Genomic DNA, 20,299 nt, shown 5'->3' with positions numbered 1-20,299 from the left:
AGGAGTGATGTGGAGAAAAAGGGGTTCGACAAACCTTTACATATTATAGGACAGAAAATTGGAGCTATAATATCTTTATTATTTGATTCCCCAACACAAATCTTTAAGTTTCAGAGATCATATTGTTACATAGTAACCTGCCCAGAAATCCCAACTGAGGCTCCAGATCCGCTCTCCTCAACTTCAAATATATTAAACAGTCGTACGTCTCTCTATTAAACCAAATATATCATTATCCTGTTATTTCATCTTTCTTTATATTCCCATGCAAAATGTGCTCGTTCATGTTTATTAAAGGGTAGGTTCATGATTTTTTTAAGTCTGTCTGAAAACAATACTCAAATGCTAATATGCACCTTGAAACAGTTTTTGCTTGCTGTAGTCATTTCTCCAGTTGGAATCATGTTAGGAAGAAATCTTTAATTGACCATCATGAACAAGGGAAACTGTGTTAGTGTACATAGGGGCATAGAAGTACTGTTTTAAGACAGACTTGAAAAGATTGAACTTGTCCGTTAATACCTTATGAACTCTAACAAACCGAAAAAAAGACAAAACCTTTTACCAGTTATCTTATTTTTACTTTATCTTGTATTCTGGGCTACAGGCTTTACATCTTTTCCACTTCACTATTCATCCTTTCTTTGCTAAACCACAACCCAGAAAGCCAACATTACTGATACACCAGAAATATCTGCAGCAGCACAAGACACGATAATTTATGTAAGTGCTTGTTTGTATGTTTGTGAGTGGAGGAGGAGGGTAGGAGGCATATCAGGGAGCGCTCGTGTTTGTGCGTAAATCATGTCTAACCATATGCTGGTTTCCGCCACAGCGTGCACGCAGGTGAAATTGATCGTCAACCATCTCCCCTGCTCACAACAGCATGGGTAGAGGGAGAGCAAGGTCACAGCCAAGGACTTGTCACAATCAGTGATTGGCTGCGGAGGGAGGGGAGGGGGGGGGGGTTTATGTGTCACGCCACAGCTGTTACGCTACATACTCTGAGTCACAAGCACATCTTTACTGCTGCAAAACATCACCTTAATTACCTTAACGCCACAGTCTCTCTCCTCGTCTGGATGAATTCTGTTCTGAATGCCTTAATCTGAGCCTAACCTCTACCATCGTCACATACAGTTCTGTTCTTGGAGTAAAATCATAGCTTTGCCTCTCTTATCTGTTTTTATTTCCTGTCAGGTTTAAGTGTTTTATGGTTCAGCTGTTCAGAGGAAGGGAAGTTTGTCAGGTGATAGACAACATGGCTGTGGGTGGTTGTTGCGTTGGGTGCTCGTCATGCTGAACGAAGCCCGGAGCAGGTGAAGGGATGATTTCATGTCTGTGCTATCTAGAAGGACCGTCTCAGCTGACAATGCGTAGATAAGCAAGGAGGAGGCAGCTGCTGCTGCTGCTGCTGCTGCTGCTGGGCAGCTGTGTGACTCTTTCTGAGCCACGAGCTGCAGGCGGCTCAACAGGCTGGTTGTGCATCATTCCAGCCTGACAAACAAGTTCAGCAACAATATTGAGCAAGTGAGTTGTTTACCTTGGTACCTATAGAAACCTTGTTGTCCCTGAGCTAGGTGCAAAAGTTTAATGTTTACTCGTTTCAAAAACAACACTATTCCTGTGTGAGAACAATGATATAGATGAGGGACACACACTGTATTAATAATACTAACAGATGGATGAGAAATTCAAGGAAAAACAACATTAAGTGTTGGGCCACCACAAGCCAACATAACAGCTTCACTTCTCCTTGGCATAGACTCTACAAGTCTGTAGAACTGCGCTATAGGGTTGGAAAGCATTCTTCGAAAAGATATTCCCTCATTTGGTGTGTTTATGATGGTAGTGGAATGCGCTATCCAAAATCTCCCACGTTTTTAGCTGAATTAAGTTGGAAGCATCAACATTTTGTTATGTTTCTCCATCCATTTATTCAGGTTGTATTCTTAAAGTTGTGACCCACCTTCAGTACAGCATAGACACATCAAGACCCACTGCTGCTTTTACTATGAAAACAGCAATATTTATTGGTGTATTATTTTCAATATTAAGTGTATTTGGGGTGGTAGAATATCATAAAACCTATGAACATTGCCTTAAAGGAGTTATTTGTAAGTTTTGCTATTGCCATATATCCAATGTTGGTATTAACTGCTAGCGATTTAGGCCTACCAGTCTTGCCAGGAGCCTCAGCCATCGTTGCGTTTACAAGACAAGAGGTTATGAGACATCCTCTGAGCAGCACTACATCTTCGGGGAAGACTAGACGCTACAGTGAAGAGATGGGCCAACAGGGCTGATGCTGGATAATTAGCATGCTAACTTAATAGAAGAAAAGAAGTGATAGAAATAAAAGCAAAATAAGAGTTAACATTGCCATTGCTTTCCACCGCTGGAGACAGCTATTGGTGAGTAAAGGAATGAAGTTTGATACTAAACTCACAATGTTTCTTCTAAACAGCTGCTAATGTAACATTAGCTATGTAACAATAGCAAAACTTACAAATAGCTCCTTTCACTTAGTAATACACAGTAAATTTCGCAGTGTTAAATATGCAGCGTCAAAGTGCATTGACTCTTTCGGAGTTATTACAACAACAGATTGAGTAGAATACCCCCTGGTGTTGGTGAAAATTTCCGGAGTTAAAAGACGCCGTGTTAATTTGACTCTGTAAAGCCCCGCCCACCTCTTCCTCCTTCAAACTGTTGAAGATTTCTCTGGACCCCAAAAGACTGCGGTAAGTTTCTTATTTTTTCCATATTAACCCAATTTTATGTTGGCGTTTCAGCAGAAATTGTGTTTTGGGAGAACATTGTGTTGTTGGCCCCCGTATTTTAGCGGGTTTTGTATCTTAACACCAAATTCGACAAGACGGCTAACGTGACCGAGTGAATACCTAGCTTAAAATGCGCGCGTGTGCAACTTGACCATGTCTGCAAAAGGTAATTAACTTAGCAATATGATATGGAGAGATAGTTTTGTTGTATTAAACATAACTTAAATTCTGGTGAAAATTGCCGTGAGTTGAGAAAAAATAACCCCCACATTGGCTGAATGGCTGTTCAAATCAACAGTAACGTTAACCATGAAGTGTGCGGCATCTCTACCTTTTTAAAAAAAAATTATTTATTTATTTTTACTAGTGACCAAACAAATCCACCAGCTAAGTTAATATTTCATATTATAACAGCATTTGCCTGTGTTGGTGAGGGGAGTTGGCTAAACTAGCTAACGTTTGCGTTAATAACTAGTCTAACCTTGATATTAGTCTCACGGCGATTGAAATTACTCTGCGGCCGAGGCATTAACATATTAACTTCAGTCATTATATTCTACGGTAAATGATGTGATGTAACATAAAGTTGTATTCGGTTTTGGGAAGCAGTTTGCACATGTTTGAGAAATTGACCGCATGCCTCCCCTCCAGCTTGGTCTGCTCTGTGACATACATCAGTTTAGACGGCTCGAAACGTTGTTTCAGCAAAATTAAAGTGGGATCATATTTGTTTTTTTGAGTGATTTTTCGTCTAGCCTACGGTAAAGTTGCGTTAACTTGAAGTCACATGGTAAAAAGAGATACTTGTCACATTTCTGAGACACACTGAGGCACGTTGCTGGAATCATAAACGGTGGTTACAGTGGACGCAGGTAATGTGAGTCCCAGGCCAAGCTTTAGTGATGTGATTTGATTATTTCATAAGCTGAAGTGATTAAACATAAGTGTAACTGATCCCTGCTTTTAATTTCTTCAAATAGCTGATCATTTGTCTGCTGTTTGGTGGCCTGAAACAAACAACACATTATCTTATTTCGAATTGAACATAAAAGTTGGTCTCGTTGGCTGCTCTGTTGAAAACCATGCACTTACTGTTATAATTGTGTTTTTGTTATCATAATAAGCATATAAGATTCTGACAATGAGGAATTATGTGCTGCAGGAACCATGTTGATTAAGGCCAGACTTGGTGATGTCCAAAAATTTGTTAGAGCAAGAGAGCTGGATCTAAAAGAGTTTTTGTTTGCAGGTAAGAAATTGATATTGGAATCAAGCTTTGCACTGGAAGCTTTAAGGTGCTAATAGTAACTGTAATAGTAACTTTTGAGTACAAATGTTACCATCTCTAATCACACTTAGTAAGTTTGAATGCATGCTTTCTTTGCTTAAAAAGTAATAATAATATAAGTTTTATGTCACACATTCATTTATTGATGTTTGTTCAAAAGTGATGTTCCAGATTCATTGGATATGTGTGAGTATTAGACCAACATGAATTCATAAGTCTGGTTTACACAAGCATTTGTCTTCTCCTGTAGCATTTGCAAAGTTTGGTGTGCCGGCTGTGACAGAGGGTGTAAAGGTTGTTCACAGTTTGGGGACTGAGTTGGATGACGATGTATTTGAGGATGTAGTTAAGGATCCCTCAGTTGGAGTGCTAACCATCAAATATGACACAGGTTTGTCTCAGTTACATTTGTAATTTATATTACAGTATTTAATGGACATGCTAGTTCCTTGTGGTTAATATTTTTCCTTCCATCTGCTTCTCCTATCATGGTCAGAATCTGTCTCCATGGTACCATCTCCTGAGCAGTCTGAACCACCAACCCTTGATTCGTCTGATTCTAAAGATACGGACATCCTTTCAGAGAGTCCTTCCGGTAAACGGCAGAGGCTGGACACAGAAGCCAAGCACGTAAGAATTAACACACAAACAACTCTTTGCTCTTTGTTTGAAGTTTGTGGAATCCATTCTTGCCAAGAAACCTGGTGGGGAACGCATAATAAATGAATATAAAGCAAGAAGGAAATCAGAAGGAAAATGGTGAACATACTGGCAGCTGACATGACGGAGAAGAATGGGTAATTGTAAATAGTTTTTAGTTAGCTCAATGTAGCTTTTAGATTAAATCAAAATCTTTGTTAAATCCAGTGTATACAACTGAGAAATATTTACTTTTCTAATCTTGCAGTACATCACCACATCACTTCAACTTCCAATTTTAAAACATGCAATTCATGGTACTGTAGTTCAGGTCACTGGGGACAATCTTGGTTTGCATGGTCTGTTTGGCTTTGTGGAGTCATTTGGGGCTCGATATTGCTGTCATTTCTGTCTCCTTGAGAAACACTGTTTTCAAACTGTATTCTGTGAAGATGATCCGGAAGTTGTTTTAAGAACTGTTGATGCGCATGCACAGCACTGTCAGACTGTACAAACAGATCCTAGGCTGCCTCATGTATATGGTGTGAAATGCGTTTGTCTGTTGAATTCACTTCAGTATTTCAGCACAGCCAACAGCTTCGCTGTAGATATAATGCATGATATTTTAGAGGGGGTTGGTCAGTTTGAGGGGAAACTGATTCTGAAGTACATTCAAGGCAACTTCCTAAGTGCTGAACAAGTGGCTGGTAGAATACATGCATATGACTATGGTTTCAGTCAGCAGCGAAACTGTCCACCTCTGCCAACAGATAAGTTGGTGGGTGGAAGTAATGATTTGGGGTTGAATGCCATACAGTCTTGTTGCTTGTTACGCAATATGCCTTTGCTGGTGATTTAATCGAGACAGATGATAAACACTGGCATCTCCTACTTTTGCTTCTACATATTGTTAACATTGTATTTTCAGCAGTCCTGTCAGACGACATGACCATATACCTCAAACATTTAACCATTGATCATCATCGGCTGTTCGAGCAATTATTTCCTGAAATAAATCTCTTGCCAAAGCATCACTTCATGATACATTACCCGCGTTGCATAAAGCACATTGGTCCGATTTTGCACACATGGTGCATGCGTTACGAAGCCAAACATAAATTCTTCAAGCAACAATTAAAAAGCTTTAAAAACATTACAAAGACATTAGCCAAAAAGCACCAAAGTTTTATGGCAATGTATCATGAATCTTTTAGCAAGGAAAGATTAATTTTAGATCCAAGAAAGATGGTGACACTTTTTGAGTTAAAACAGGGTGCAGCAATTGCTGCAAAATTTGGAACTGTTTTGTCAACCAGTGTGTTTTCTGCCAAATGGATTAAATATCATGGTACAGAGTACCGTCGTGACTTCATTATATGTACTGAGGTAGCATGTGAGATGCCTGTATTTTGTTAGATTGACACGATTGTTGTAAAAGATAACTGTGTTTTGCTCTGTGGAAAATTGATGGAAACCATGTTTTTTGATAACCATTATCACGCCTTTAAGGTCAAGCTCCATCCAGACAAGGTTCTAAAAGTGTTGCACATAAATGATGTTTTTTACTTCAAACCATTTGATGTTCAAATGAAGTATGGTACAACAGATACCGCCTTATATGTTGTTCCATATTGCCATTTTATGCAGACCTAAGGTCAGTGTTCTAAAGTGGTGGCGTTGTTAGGCTGACCAAAAGTTAACTGTTTTTATGCTTATTTACACTTCACTTGGAGCTCTTTAATGGCAGGGCAAGTACACTGTTACACGACCTTACTGTTACATTGTGGCTTGTGTTTTTCCAAAGGTTTTAAAGTGGTGCATGTGAACAAGTTGTTGTATTGGGATATCTGGCACGGCAGGCACACCCATTGCACAACTATTCACTTTTTCTTTTTTTTTCTTTTTTTCTTTTTTTTTTTTTTTTAAAGTGCAGCACGTGAACAGTTAAGTGCTTTTGTACAACTAAAAGTTGAAAATACAAATGTTAAATGCAGCTTGAAAAGGTGCTTTTGTACAATGAAAAGTGGTTAAATGCATTTTTGTGGTAACTTGATTTTATTCAATGGTACAAGTATTATTTAATTATTATAGATAGATGCAATTTGACACTACAAAAGTGTAAAAATGACACTACATATTTATCTGTGCAGTGTTAATGACTGTTAGGATTTGACTCTATCTGAGTTGGTTTTTCACAGCAACAGAGTAAATCATCGACACAGTAGTGTGTAAAATTAACACTTATTAGAGTTATATGAGCCTCCAGTGTTAACCTTCAATAACTCAATGCATTGTTAAAAAGCATTAGAATCAGAGTTGATTTGACACCACAGTAGAGTAAGTTATCAACACTGCTGAGAATCATATTTACTCTCTAGTCTCCAGAGTTATTTAACCTGTAGTGTTAACTTTTATTAACACTGTACAGTGTTAGCCAGTGTTAATTTTTTCTCAATTTTGAGTTAATTTTAACAATTTAAACACTATGGAAAGAGTTAATTTAACACTAATTCTGATAAGGACCAAATACACTTGGACACAGTGTTAAATTTAACTCTTTAAGTGTTGATTTAACACTGAAATTTACTGTGTACCTGTTACCATGATGTTAAACCCAGCCACTGATTGGTGGTGGAACGTAACTACATTTTCTCAGGTTACTGGTCAAATTTGAGATCCTTTATTTCCACTTTGTCACACTTCAGAGAGAAATTTTTTTTTTTTTTTTTTTTTTACTCATTGACTACATTTATTTGACAGCCATAGTTACAAGTTCGACTATACTTTTAAGAATCAGATTTTACATATGCATCATTTACATACTGTACATACCTTAATGCCATATCTATTTCAACGTCTGGATGAATTCTGCCTTAATCTGAGCCTAACCGCCACCATTGTCTGATCCAGTTCTGTTTTGGGAGTAAAATCATATATCTTTGCATCCCTCATCTCTTCTTTTTTTTATCTCCTGTCAGGTTTAAGTGTTTTATGGTTCAGCAGCTCAGAGGAAGGGAGGTTTGTCTGGTGATAGACAGCATATGGCTGGGGGTGGTTGTTGTGCTGTGTGCTCATCATGCTGAACGAAACATGGGTCAGGTGAAGGGATGATGGGCTTATTTCTGTGGCCCCCCCCCCCCGAAGTCTAGGATTGCCACTGCACACTATCTATAGCGAACTTTCAAGTAACCCTTATTTAAAACCTACAACTGCTATCTTACTATTCACTTGACAAACAGAGACTCAAGCGGGAGTGAAAGGGGACTGTGATGTGTTCTGGCTGCTACAGCAGAGTGTTTGCTGCAGGGACAGTTGGCAGGCAGGTGGGGGCAAAACCAGAAGCCACCTGTAGGAGGGTGGTGAATCAGGATGTTGTTCAGACTATGGGGACCATTCAAAACTGCTGTGGTGCACTGTGACATTAGCAGTCACAAATGTCAAGTGCCAGCTGTCTGCACATGGAGTGGCTGCATCTCATTTTCATTCCTTTAAAACAGACACTAATCCCAACTCTGCAAAACAATCCCTTGGTTTTCCCCTCACTTTGACTGCTTTAACTTTTATATTTAGTTATATTACTTTTATGAAGACCTAGAATGCAAAAATAAAATAATAATTTAAAACATTCACCTTTCTGAAACAAAGCAGGGTCAAAGGGGCACAAACATTTAGGTAGACTCAGTGAAGAGAATGGTTTTCTGTGGGAATTCCAAAACCGTAATATGGTTTCACAATTTTTTCAATATGAGTGTGCCGGGAAACTAACTGAACTGCTCAAACTAAAATACTCATTCTCTTAGAAAGGAGGATCAGATGCATTGTAGGTCATCATGCTTCACCAGCAGGGGTCATCATCTGCTCCATGCCAAACGGAAGAGCGGTGTACTTAACACACAGTGGGGCTTCAGTATTTTAAGAGCACACAATCTGTCAACTAGACACTAATCCTGGCCAGACTGGGTCCTGTCCATTAAAGTGTGTGACAGTTTTCCCAAATCTGCCACTGATTTGCAATAGGTAGAGGTAATTTCTGCTGCACTTGCTGATGATGAACACGGCAGTGACAAATTATTGATGTATATAACATTTTCATGCCTTATGAAGTGATACCTTGAGTTTTATTTTCCCTCTTGTGATTTAAAAAGCTTTAATCTGGACCAAACAGAAACTGGCTCACAACAGTGGCCCAAACGAGGGAAGGGCCAGGTGATGATTCCCCTCGGGAATCAAGGGTTGAAAAAGTGGGTGAGAAGCTTACATCACACAGCTGGTTTAAAAAAAAAGGGGTTCCCTTTCTCTTAATAGATGGCTGTGGCTGAAGAGCTTTCAGCTGGGGAGGGGGTGTTGCGTGAAGGGAGGATGGAAGCACCTGCAGCCTGAATGCGGGAACCAGCTCTTAAACCTCTTAGAAGTGGTTGGTCGCCACGGGAACAGCGGCAGGCCATGGTTGGCCTTGTCCAACCCTGCTGTGCCCAGGGAGGAACTCTGTCAATCGTTAGATGGCGCACACACACACACATGGCAAGACAGAGAGACATTATGAAGTGGGACAAAAGTCCTGCAATTACAAATATGTACAAAACTGCGCAGAAAATGTTTACGTCTGGTGGCTTTTGGAGCTCAATAAAATAAATAACTGTTTTCCAGTTACTCTCCCTTGCTTTCTGTCAACCCCCGTCTCCACCACCCTGCCCCAGACCCCTGCTGTGGCCTAAACAATTAGGCTATGTGAGACCCCCACTAACGACTCTCTCTTGTCTTTTAAGATAACTGCAGGAGGAGGGGCAGCAGTGGGTGACATCTTGTTAGGATAGAATCCTGTGGTCAGTCGCATGTGTATTGGGCTCAAGCAGAGGGTACGTAGTTATTACCCTACATAAAGAGTGTGTATGTTTAGATTGCCCCAGGTGAGATGTGAGCTAATACTACTGGTTCTTGTGAGAAGTGCTGCTTTTCTCAGCTTCATAATGCACCCCCAGTAGCTCTGTCACGCCTCAGATGTCACCCTCTTTCTCACACTTTCCAGACCACTGTAAAGAGAGCTGTAAATCAATACTTTCATCACAAATCAGACTCCACCTTGTTTAGGACCAAATGATTCACACCAAATATAACAAACAAAACTTTTCCAGGCAGTAAAGTAAAAGGCATGTCCACAGTCATGTTCAAATTTGCTGTTCGCACTGAAATGACAAAATAATTGGAGAATAAGTCTCTTCCAAAAGTACGTAGAAGACACTTGAATGAGATCACATGACATTCATATGTTTTCCTTGACCACACTAAAATGAAATAAATAATAATACTAATAGTGTGTAGACATGGCCCGAAGGACTGTAAGGTATCAAACCAACCAAGAACAATTCTGCTGCTCCCACAGAGCTCTACATGAAAAAAAGAAACATCAAAAAATAAGTCTTGATCAAACAAGGCATTTTACATTTTACCTTTTCAAAAGGACAATGATATTTTCACAGTAGTTCAGGCCTTGTGCACCTATAAAATGCTGGAAAATGTTCAACAGTTCAACATAATACTGTGAGTTGGCTTTATCATTCAGACTTTTGTCAGTTGAAGATTTTGTCTTTTTTACATGGAAAGTGAAACGTTAAAAACATTGACTCATTTCACTTTGTGGTTTTCATTAGCAGTTTAATAAAGCCTCCTCAAGATGTAAGACCATAAACCACCACATGACTGAAAATGGCACAGATCTTAAGACCAGAAGCCCAGATCTGTTACATGGGGAGCAAGCAGGATCCTTTCTTTGTTTTGTTTGGCATAAATCAACAAGAGCACTGCTCCCGGAAGACAAACAGTTAAAATCCCTCACTAATGCTCATCATCATCTTTAGGTGTGAAATCAGTCAAGTGACAAGTGTGCCTAAATTTTGATGACCCTGGGTCAGTGTGAGGCCACAGCTCTGTGTTTACGGATGAGGTGACGGCACACGCCTCCATTCCTTTGAAATGTGACAAGGCGAGAGGAATGACAAGATAATCTCTGATTTACGAGTTACAGTAGCTTTCAGGGGGAAACAGCCCAGCAAGGAGACCTCCTGCCTGACCGCTTACAATACTTGTCAAAAATCAATGCAGCCATTTTAGGTCGCATGCAAGGCAAGCACTGATAAATGCACTGACTGCACTATTGAGTGAGTGCTGTGGCTTGGAAAATCAAGCCTTGCAAATTTAAAGAGTAGCAAATAAATAAATTCAACTAGAGAAGAATAAATGTACAAGCTCCTTTGAGTTTATCAAAAGTTACCTTCGTTTTGAGCCTCAGTGCAACTGACTCAACACAGACGCATCTAATGTGGACAACAGTTTAAAAAAATTCAATGTGTATCTTTAAATGTTATTTAACCAGACAAACTGTCTGAGTGGTTGTCTTGTTTACATCTGTGGCAGGAGGGAGCGGGGAGATGGAAGGAAGCTGACCAGTCGAAAGCCCTGCAGCACTGATCGCTGGGACACTTCATTGGTGCAGTGGAAGGTTTACTGGCTTGCTCTGGGGCACTTTGATGGCCATGGATGAGGGGTGAGTGAGGGAGTGAAGAAGGGGGTAAAAAGGGATTTTCATTCATTTCCTTCGAAGATATTCACAACTTATCGGGGGATTTCAATTTCAGACTCACAAGCTCTCTAACTATTAGCTAGACTTACTTACCTTAGTCCATACAAACAAGGATGAACAACAAAAGACACGCGTAAACATGCAACTGTGAGCAGGGTCCTGGAAACTCCAAAAACATCTTATTGCTCGGATACAATGCAGCTGGGAGACCACTTTCTGATATTGCTTCTTTTAACACTGTACCAACTGTAAATCATTGCTTAAAATAACACTAAAATAGGATTTTGTTTTTGCCTGACAGAGCAGTAGGATGCTTATTAAAGGCTGTGTACTGTAGTAGAGCATGTGCAATGAAGATAACAGGGACTTTTATCTATAGTATATCTCCTCCTCTGTGACCAGTATAGACTTTAAGGGGGATCAATGCGGGCCTTTACCCAACTCAACACTACTCCTCATGAAAAGACTAAGTGTTCCTGATAGGCTGGACATTTCTGTGGAAGTTTACCGCTAAAGGTTGACCAGTGAACTATTCCCACAGGCAGCAAGAATGACACAATTTGACTTAATTGCAACTGTATACTGAGGTTTAACAGACATTTGTTTGTAAGCAGGTTAACGTCCATCTGTAACAACTGAGCTATGTAAAGAAAGAAGTCAGACTTGATGTGAAATGGCCTATTTTGTCTTTATAGGATATGTGTTGCAGCTAGAGTGACTCCTCCTTCCTCTCTCTCTGCCTCCTCCCCTCCCCCATTCTGTGTAAAAACAAATCTCCTTTTCTGCTCTGAGGCTGAAACTATTGAGTCAACAAATGTCACTGCAGCAAGGCAAAGGCTGCTGGGAAAGAGGTGGGGTCTCCCTTTAAGCTCAAACTGCAGCTAAAGGCAGATTATTTTCACCAACATGTTAGCAAAGTAAGGAATTAAATAGTGAAGTGAATGGAGATGGCATTGATTAATGAGCATGCCGGTTAAAGCTGTAGCCATATGTTGGGAAATGACTACAGGTTTTTTTTTTTTTTATATGCATACATATACATATGTTCACCAAATAGTGTTAATAGCATCAGTGGAACTGTTTGTGAGATTATGTTTATGACCTTTTAAAATCAAAGATGCAAAAACAAACACATTCTTGCAAACTTTGCAAACTTAACCTCAGACTTACAGCTCTGCAATATGACACACAGAAACCCACAACAAAAACCACAGCTGAGGTTTTAGCGCTTGTCTAATTAAAACACTTAAAAGTCATGTTGTTCTAACAACCTTTTGAAGGCTAAATTTGTCTTTTAATCCACCCTCGGCCCCCTTTTCTCTCTCACACTGCTCTCTCTATCTCTTTCAAGCCCACGTGGCCGGTGTCAACAGGAGGTGGGTCTTGGCAGACACATGAAGCAAAGTATGCTGTCTGTCTGTATGCAAGCTGGAGAGTTGTCTTACACCCCACTCTAAAAATGAGCCAGCCAACCAGGCAAGGCGTGCCAAAATAAGACACAGCCGTTGGAAATTGAACACATTGCTCAACTGGTTGGGCTCCAAACTGTGGCCACATCTGATTGTTACTGTAATGCTCTCAAAAAGAGTGCTATTACACCAAAGGGGAACTTCTGTAACCTATGACAGAGGAAGAAAGAAAATGAAAGAAGGAAGTTGAGATAGACAGAGTGAAAAGGGAGGGAAAACCCCTGAGTTGGCTTCCTGTCTTAAAAAAGGAAGGGGGTGGAGGTACCTTCTACTCTGACACAGTCAGACAGTTGAGACCAGTGCAATATTCAACATATAGTGCACTGGGGTGGAGTCCTGTCCTGCTCACTGAATCCACTCCAGTGCTTTAGGGCAGCCATCATAGTGTTCACTATTGTGTGCGGCTGAGGGAAGAAGAAAAAAAAGAGGAGGGAGCAGAGGGGGGAAAGAAAACCTGTCTCTTTGTGTGGGAAGGACTCAGCAGGAAAAGTGATTTTGTGATTATTTAGTTTTGCCAGCAAAGCAAGGCTCTTCCCCCTGACCTGCAACAACATTTTGTCCACTCTGCGTGCCTCTGCTGCCTTACACCAGAGCCACATATGAGTGTGCTTCTCAAGCCGGCAAACAGCGACACCCGGGCTTCTCCTGATGATGAGAGTCGACGTCAGAGTGGTTTCCATGAATATTGATGTGGAGGATAGTCTGTTTCATAGAAGAACAGAAGGAGGCAAGATGGCTGCCCTTTAGGATTTGTTAAAGAGGAGATCCAGACGGTTTGTTGGAATTTCTACAAAGTGGAGGGACGTAAAAAGGAGGTGAGAATTTGTTCAGTGGGTTAATACTCCGCTTATCCTTATCCCCTTTAACCTTGGGTGTGTATTTTGTGGTTTTTGTGTCAGGCGAGGTCTAGCAAATGTCCCCCACCGTAAAAGCAAGAGCCAACATAATAAGGAGGGGATATTAGATAAAGCTACTCCAACATGGCTGACGATTTTCTTTCTTTCTTTTTTTTTTTTTTTGCCAGATGAAATTCAAAGACACCTTCTCTGTTTCCCTGAGTGTTCTGTGTTCACTCAACATTCTTGTTGCTTTTGAATGCATCATAGAAAATGGTGCTCTTAGTCTGCTTGTTCAGGAGTTTTTCGTAAAGCATAATGTAAATGCCTGTATAGTGCTCTCTTTCTTTGCTTAAAATTTCTACCTTGCTTTTTGTTAGGAGGCACATATTATTAAAGGTGTGCTTTAGTATGTGATATGTGTTACTAAATGAGTACATTTGTTTTAAGAGGGGAAAGGCATTTTTCACATTTATGTGTAATTAATGGCTATTATAAAAGATGGTGTTTTTATCTAAATATGTTTAGATGCATAAAGTATTACCCTCTTTGGCTTGTTCCTTTCATATCCATAGCTATGTAAGTGTTTGTATTGTTCAGGAAGGTAGACTATATGTAGGAAAGTAAAAGTCCAACCTGGACATGTCCAGCAGTAAGTGCATAGTGTCTGCACAGCAGTGGAGTAGCTTCTGGCTTTGTGCATCTCTGTGAATCAGCTTTCATTGCTTTCACCACTGAATGACAAGAAAACACAAAAGCAAAATCCCAAGGAGAAGCAAAGGAGAAGAGAACAGTGGTGGCAGAGTGTAGTGAAGGCAGACAAGGTCAGAAAGCTCTTAAGGAACTGTAACTCAATCCTACCGCACCATTAACTGGGGGAACAAGAATGGTAATTCTGGAGCAGGTTTCTCTCTTTTTTTTTTTCTCTTCTACTTTGAGGCTAAACAAGTGATGTGTTCTTTTGAAAACTGAGCTGTTGGTAAATAGATTATTGACACCACAAAGAGAAATATGTGTCTCTGTGTGATGTGTACTCATTTTTGTAGGAATTAGTTTAGAATAACAGCATGATGACTTGATACTTCGCCAGATTAAGAGAAATAAACTACAATAATAGAGGGATAGCAGTGAAGTAATCACCTGTTTACCCGTACAATTTTGTGTTTTCTGCTAGAATGCAGATACTTTAGAAATGCACTGGTTAAGTATATGATAACATGTAAATTCAGATTTGTTATAGGACATCAGGTTTAATCTCAATTAGCAAATAGCTCATTTGTTGTTAGTTTTTTTTCCTGAATTCATTAAGTACTAGTACTTTAAGATTAACATCTGAATGGCCCATTAGAATATAACAGATCTCCCTTAGGTTTGTGTATTGGGTTTGTGTATTCTACTGACTACAGTCGTAATGTAGCTACAGCATGGCCTCAGGTAGAAAAAGCAAAATAAAGGCCTTGCCTGGAAGGTGGAGGATAATGACTGACCTTTAATTGGGCATTGTAGCTTCACAGTGTTGGCTGTCTGCAGGAACCATGCAGGATTTCAGTTTTACTTCAAGTCAGTGCTGAAGTTTTCTGAAACAGTTTCACGTGAACACTGACAGTGAAAATAGTTACATTTACAAAGTGAAATGCATGGATAGAAGAACAGTGAAGTCAAAATAAAGTCAGGTCCTTGTCAAATGATCACCATGCTTTTTAAGATGGTGGGGGGAAAAAAAGAGGACCGTTATCCTCTAACAGCCAAATGTTCCCCTTCCACATTTGAATTAAGCATTTATTCTAAAATGCTCATGTTTACATGCTGCATTCCTGTGGATGCCTGCAGAGTGTGTGTAGCCTTTACACTACACACACTTTACCCTAAAAAAAAGGTATCTGCTTGTAGTTGAAGAGAATCCCATTTTTACTCCTCGTGAAATGTCAAGAAACTTTTGTACCAACAATGGTGGTGAGCCCCTCTGACGCAATTGCATGACAGTGTTTTGATATGGCAAGCATGGTCATTGACTCTGTAGTGTCAACACCAGTGCTTAAGCAGTGCTGTTCTCCATAGTATTCATAAAGTATGTTGTGACTGCACGAGATCAGGTGATCCATGCTTTTGTGTGCATGTGTGTGTTTGCGCACACACGCGTGCGTACATGTTTGGGTGTGTGTGTGGTGATCCCATTGCCCCATTCATAATGTTAAGACACTGTAGATAATGTTTCATGTGAATGACCAGATTAGGTAATTCCAGTTGGATTTTGTTGATTTTATGTACCTTGTAAACTTTAGAGATAAAATGTGTAAGATACTTCTTTGAACAGCTCAAACTAGTTCACAACAAGGCAGGTCTGTATCTTGTGTATCAAGTAGACTATATTTGATTCCTCTATTTATTTTTAACTCCCCCTTAAGCACATTAAACATCACATTCCACTCTATATCTGCTACATATCTAGATCTTTGGATGGATTGAATCTAACCCAGTTTACTGTATACTAATCAAAGCACATTATAAATGGTTGTCATAGTTTGAGTGTACAATTTGTGCTCCCCTTTGTGTTCAGTTGTACTGTACACAGGATTTACACATGCTAATCCTGACCTGCATATTATAAAATATAAACAAATAAAAACACAATCTTACTGGAGGTGTTTTCATGAGGCTCTGCAAGCTTGCTGTTACATCAGCAGCTGAAAAGGCACCAGGGCATTAATGGGCCTATAAGGAGGCTGAGTGGGGGAAGGGCCAGATAGATCAATCACATGCACATAGCTTCTCTCATCTATCCACACCTACAGATAAAGCCGTGTGGTTGGATTGCTCCTTCGTTATGGCCTTAAGTCCCCTTCATGTCACTCCCAAGGGAAAAGACAATATCACCTTTGGGAAGAATGTCTGGTTGCCATAGTGTTCCACAACAATGCTGTCCACTTACAATACCCAAGCCCTCACCCAAGCCTTCACCTCTGACCCTCTGTCCAGCCCACGCATCATATTTCCAGCCAGGGGCTGCTGCACTAATGACACAGAGAAACAGGCCCAGTGGCAGGCTAGACATTTTAGATTGCACTACCTGGCTGACTGGCTGGTCATAGCTCTCGACTGCTTTCCCGAGACAAAATGGCGAGATACTGAGTGTTGTATTGATTTCTACAATATTGATTTCCCTCTTGTCTGCGATTGGGGGTTGTTTTTCTACAGAGAGCAAGGGAGAAGCAGCAAAACCACAATCAGTTGCTTCTGCAACGGAATCTGGGAGTGAAAATGTCACTGTTTTACACACATTTTTATACACCAACTTCACCATCAGTAATGCACAGCTGATCTTGTAATCAAAGCCAAGCTGCAAATTAAAAGCACCGAAAAATGTGCCAAAAAATGGATAAGGTTGAATGGTGTTAACTCAGTCATCCCTGTGGAATTTTGATAGAGAAGGTTTAAATGCACAGTGTTTGTCATTTTAGTCATCATGATATTTGCATGAGTTTAACCATTTGCTGGATGGTTATCCGTGTAGTACTGATCAGGATCAAACACTCTTTTGACTGGTGAATCATTTCTTTATGTATGGTCAATTGTGGGTTTGATAGAGTTGCATGCTTGTCCTCTGAAAATAACTTAAAAGAATGTCTATTAACTTAAGCCATATCACAAAAAATATGTCAGTTATCAATAACTGCCAAACCAGATCCACCCCAAGCCCCAAAAAGAAAGAAAGGCTTTCCGTCCCGTATGATGTAATTATGGCTTGGGAGTGGTTTATTGGTCATCGCTGGGAATGTGCAGTAGTAATAATGCTTTTATGAGTCTGGCATACAAAAATGTTATCAGTGATTGCCACACCATACACTCTGTGAATCCCAAATACAACTCGTTGCCTTCTTTTTCCACGAGGCTGCGCGTTGTGAACCCGCTGAGGCGTAATTATGGAGTGAGAGTGATAAGGCTCTGTTTGAGTGGCACAGGGCTGGAGGGAGTGTTGCTGGCCCTGTGAGCATGTATCGATGTCAGGGTTTACCTCAGGGGTGAGACAGCAAGGGCAGCGACTCAAAAGCTTCCTCCACGTGAGCACACGCACATGGCCGCTCTGTTTACAAACACTATCCTGGCATTCTGCAGAGAGAGAGGCAAGTGAGATGTTACGTAACCGCCCCAAAGCGAATAGCATCTCTTCCCGCTTCTCGCCAGGCCGCTCCTCCTATGCTTGGACAATCTTCTTCAATGGCGTTTTTCGCCGGTTCCGCTAGTAGAAGCTAAAAATAAAAAAAAGCAATTAAGAGCCCCAGCTACAACAGCGTCTGTGCTCGAGAACGTGGCGAGAGTGAGAGCAGGTCTTTTCTTATGTTGATGCCGCTTTGATAGCGAATAGCTCCTGCGAAAGTGAATGCCTCAACAAATCAGGAGAGTAAACTGGCTCTAAACTTTCCTGTCAAATCAGAGGATTTCATAAACTCTCTTTACACTTCCAGCTTTGGGGTATTAAATCAAAATTGCAATATTTGTAAGGTTTCATGGACGGTGTCAAAGGAAAACTCAATGCATGTTGTATATACAAACAACTCAATGTAGCCAGACACTGGTATAGGCACATTTGACTCCATAGTCACTTTCCATCTTGTTGCACTACTTGACATGAGTTATATTCATAGTTGAAAAAACTTGGTTTGACAAGAATCTAGGGCTGATTTTAGAAGTAAAAGTAATCCTTGTCAATGTCTATGTAAGTTAAATTGGAAATTAAGCTAGTGCTCTTGAAAGGTAGGGTAAAAAAAGTTGGAATAAAAATAAAAAAAAATGTTGGAGTTTCAGTAATGGAAAGTGGAAAATGCCTCCTTACCAGCCATGAGGTGGCTTTTCAAACAAAGGCATAACAATGTGTGACGAGGTAGCAAACTTACGACCAGGCCGTCAATATGCCTTAGAAATCTTGAAAAGTGACCTAACCTCATGCTAGGATCTGACCTTTGGTAAGACTCTAACGTCAAAACGTATAGAGTTCAGTCAGTTCCACTTAAATCAATTCTGTGACAATGAGGAACCTTTTCGAGAGGTCTAAGCCTGAAAGGTTCATCGGAGTCAGTTTGTTTTCAGGACAATAAAAACTTCAAAATTCATCTGCTGTATAAAAAAGGCTAATCAAGCTCAATATCTGAAACGCAATTTCTATAGCTAATGCCCCTGTCACATGCAAAGCTCTGGTGTGATAGCGCTATCTCAAAGGGGTCCGTGGTGCTCAAAACAACTGCTTCTGATGGGTGTTTGTCCTCCTCTGAAATGGCTGTCAGATATGGACGTGGTTGCTGCGAGGAGCTGTCATTGAAAAGGTTAGGCCCCATGGCCCCCTGTTGTCTACACAAGGAGCACAAAGACAGACAGCTGGTCCCGAATGTCATTTAGAAGCGTAACCCTACCGAAGGCTTTGAATGACATCACTAACTATTTCTGAGGGCTTCGAGTGGCTAGGGCTCAATATTAGGTTTCCTAAGTGGAATGTACGAGAGCAGCAGCTGGTGTCTTTCCGAGCCGGACTGCTCAATGACAATCAGGCTGGTTTTTGCGTCCATATATGAATTTGTATTGGGATTTTCTCAAAGTCTGATGTTAGCTCTGGGTCTGAATGGATAGAGACTCTTGGATGGGATAGTATGACACATTCATGCACAATTTACATTCATACACATGCTATACTATAGCTATAGCTTCCCTACCAAACTAACAATTGGTAGGTACAAATACGGTTTTCTGTAAAGCAATCTGCATGGCAGAACATGATTATTCCTGAAGTGTTGCCATATTCTGATAACATGTTTTTGGAACACTAAAACAATACACAGAACATGGTTAGGAAGTCAATGTGTAAAATCTGATACTTGCTGATGAATTGCTGAGGTGTGAGAAATGCACTGAAGGGTTTATAGCCTACGTCCTTACAGTGATGCCATGAATCACAGAAAATATCCCTCACTCAGAAGGATTTGTGATTTCTATTCAATGAGATCACGTGCCTCCCACTCAGTGGAGGGAAAGAGGGTGCTTAGCAACAGCGGCTTAGGTCAGGCTGCTTAGAAACCAATAAGGGAAAGAATATCACTACATTCACTTTCCAGATGACAAAAGAGCTCATTACTAATTTTTTCATTCAAAATTATCCCAAGTCCTGCTACAATATGTTTGGCTTCACATTTGAGGAATGGGAGAAGAAAGAAAGTAGCCATTGCCAAACTTTGCCTTCTTTTTGTTTGCAGTGAACCCCCTATATGTAGCTCAGTCTTGCATGACAGTGAAATCTGCCCTGGTCTCGAGCCCATTTAGAATTCCTTCACTGCCATGTTGTGTGCCATGTTTTAATTTCCCTCCTACAATAATGTTTCCCTTTTGCTCTGTTTACTGTTCACCTCCGCTTCCTGTTTAACTGGAAGCTGGTTTGGATCCGGATCATGCAAACAGAGAGGAATTATTTGCTAAATAAATGTGCCTGTGAGTTAATCACATGCCAAGACTTCCAAGCTGGAGGGTGAACTGAAGAAACATGGGAATCAGAAATTGTACATCACATGGCTTTGTGTATGAGTTTTCCATCTCGTGCCAGACTGGTGGATGGGAAAATGAATGAAGAGGAAAAGGTCAATATGAAGTCTCTCTTCCCTTTGCTATTTCAGCTAACTACAAGATCTTTCTTGGTAAGGTTCTAGCTCAAGACAACACAAGTAGCG

General features: G+C 40.4%; 1 protein-coding gene across 1 annotated transcript in view; it reads left to right on the top strand.

Annotated features, from left to right (window-relative positions):
• The first annotated feature begins 13,117 nt into the window (after positions 1-13,117).
• The window catches only part of tet2 (tet methylcytosine dioxygenase 2), a 29,084-nt gene continuing 21,902 nt past the window's right edge, over positions 13,118-20,299 (top strand). Inside the window, exon 1 of the mRNA XM_023427130.2 lies at positions 13,118-13,571. The gene's annotated coding sequence lies outside the window, so the exon portion shown is untranslated. The remainder of the gene's footprint in view (positions 13,572-20,299) is intronic.

Source organism: Seriola lalandi, unplaced genomic scaffold, assembly GCF_002814215.2.
Source record: "Seriola lalandi dorsalis isolate HSWRI2012SDOR001 ecotype SW California unplaced genomic scaffold, Sedor1 jcf7180002054851, whole genome shotgun sequence".
Lineage (NCBI taxonomy): Eukaryota > Metazoa > Chordata > Actinopteri > Carangiformes > Carangidae > Seriola > Seriola lalandi.
Note: the sequence above shows the minus strand (reverse complement) of the source record. Positions and strands in the feature narration are given on the sequence as shown.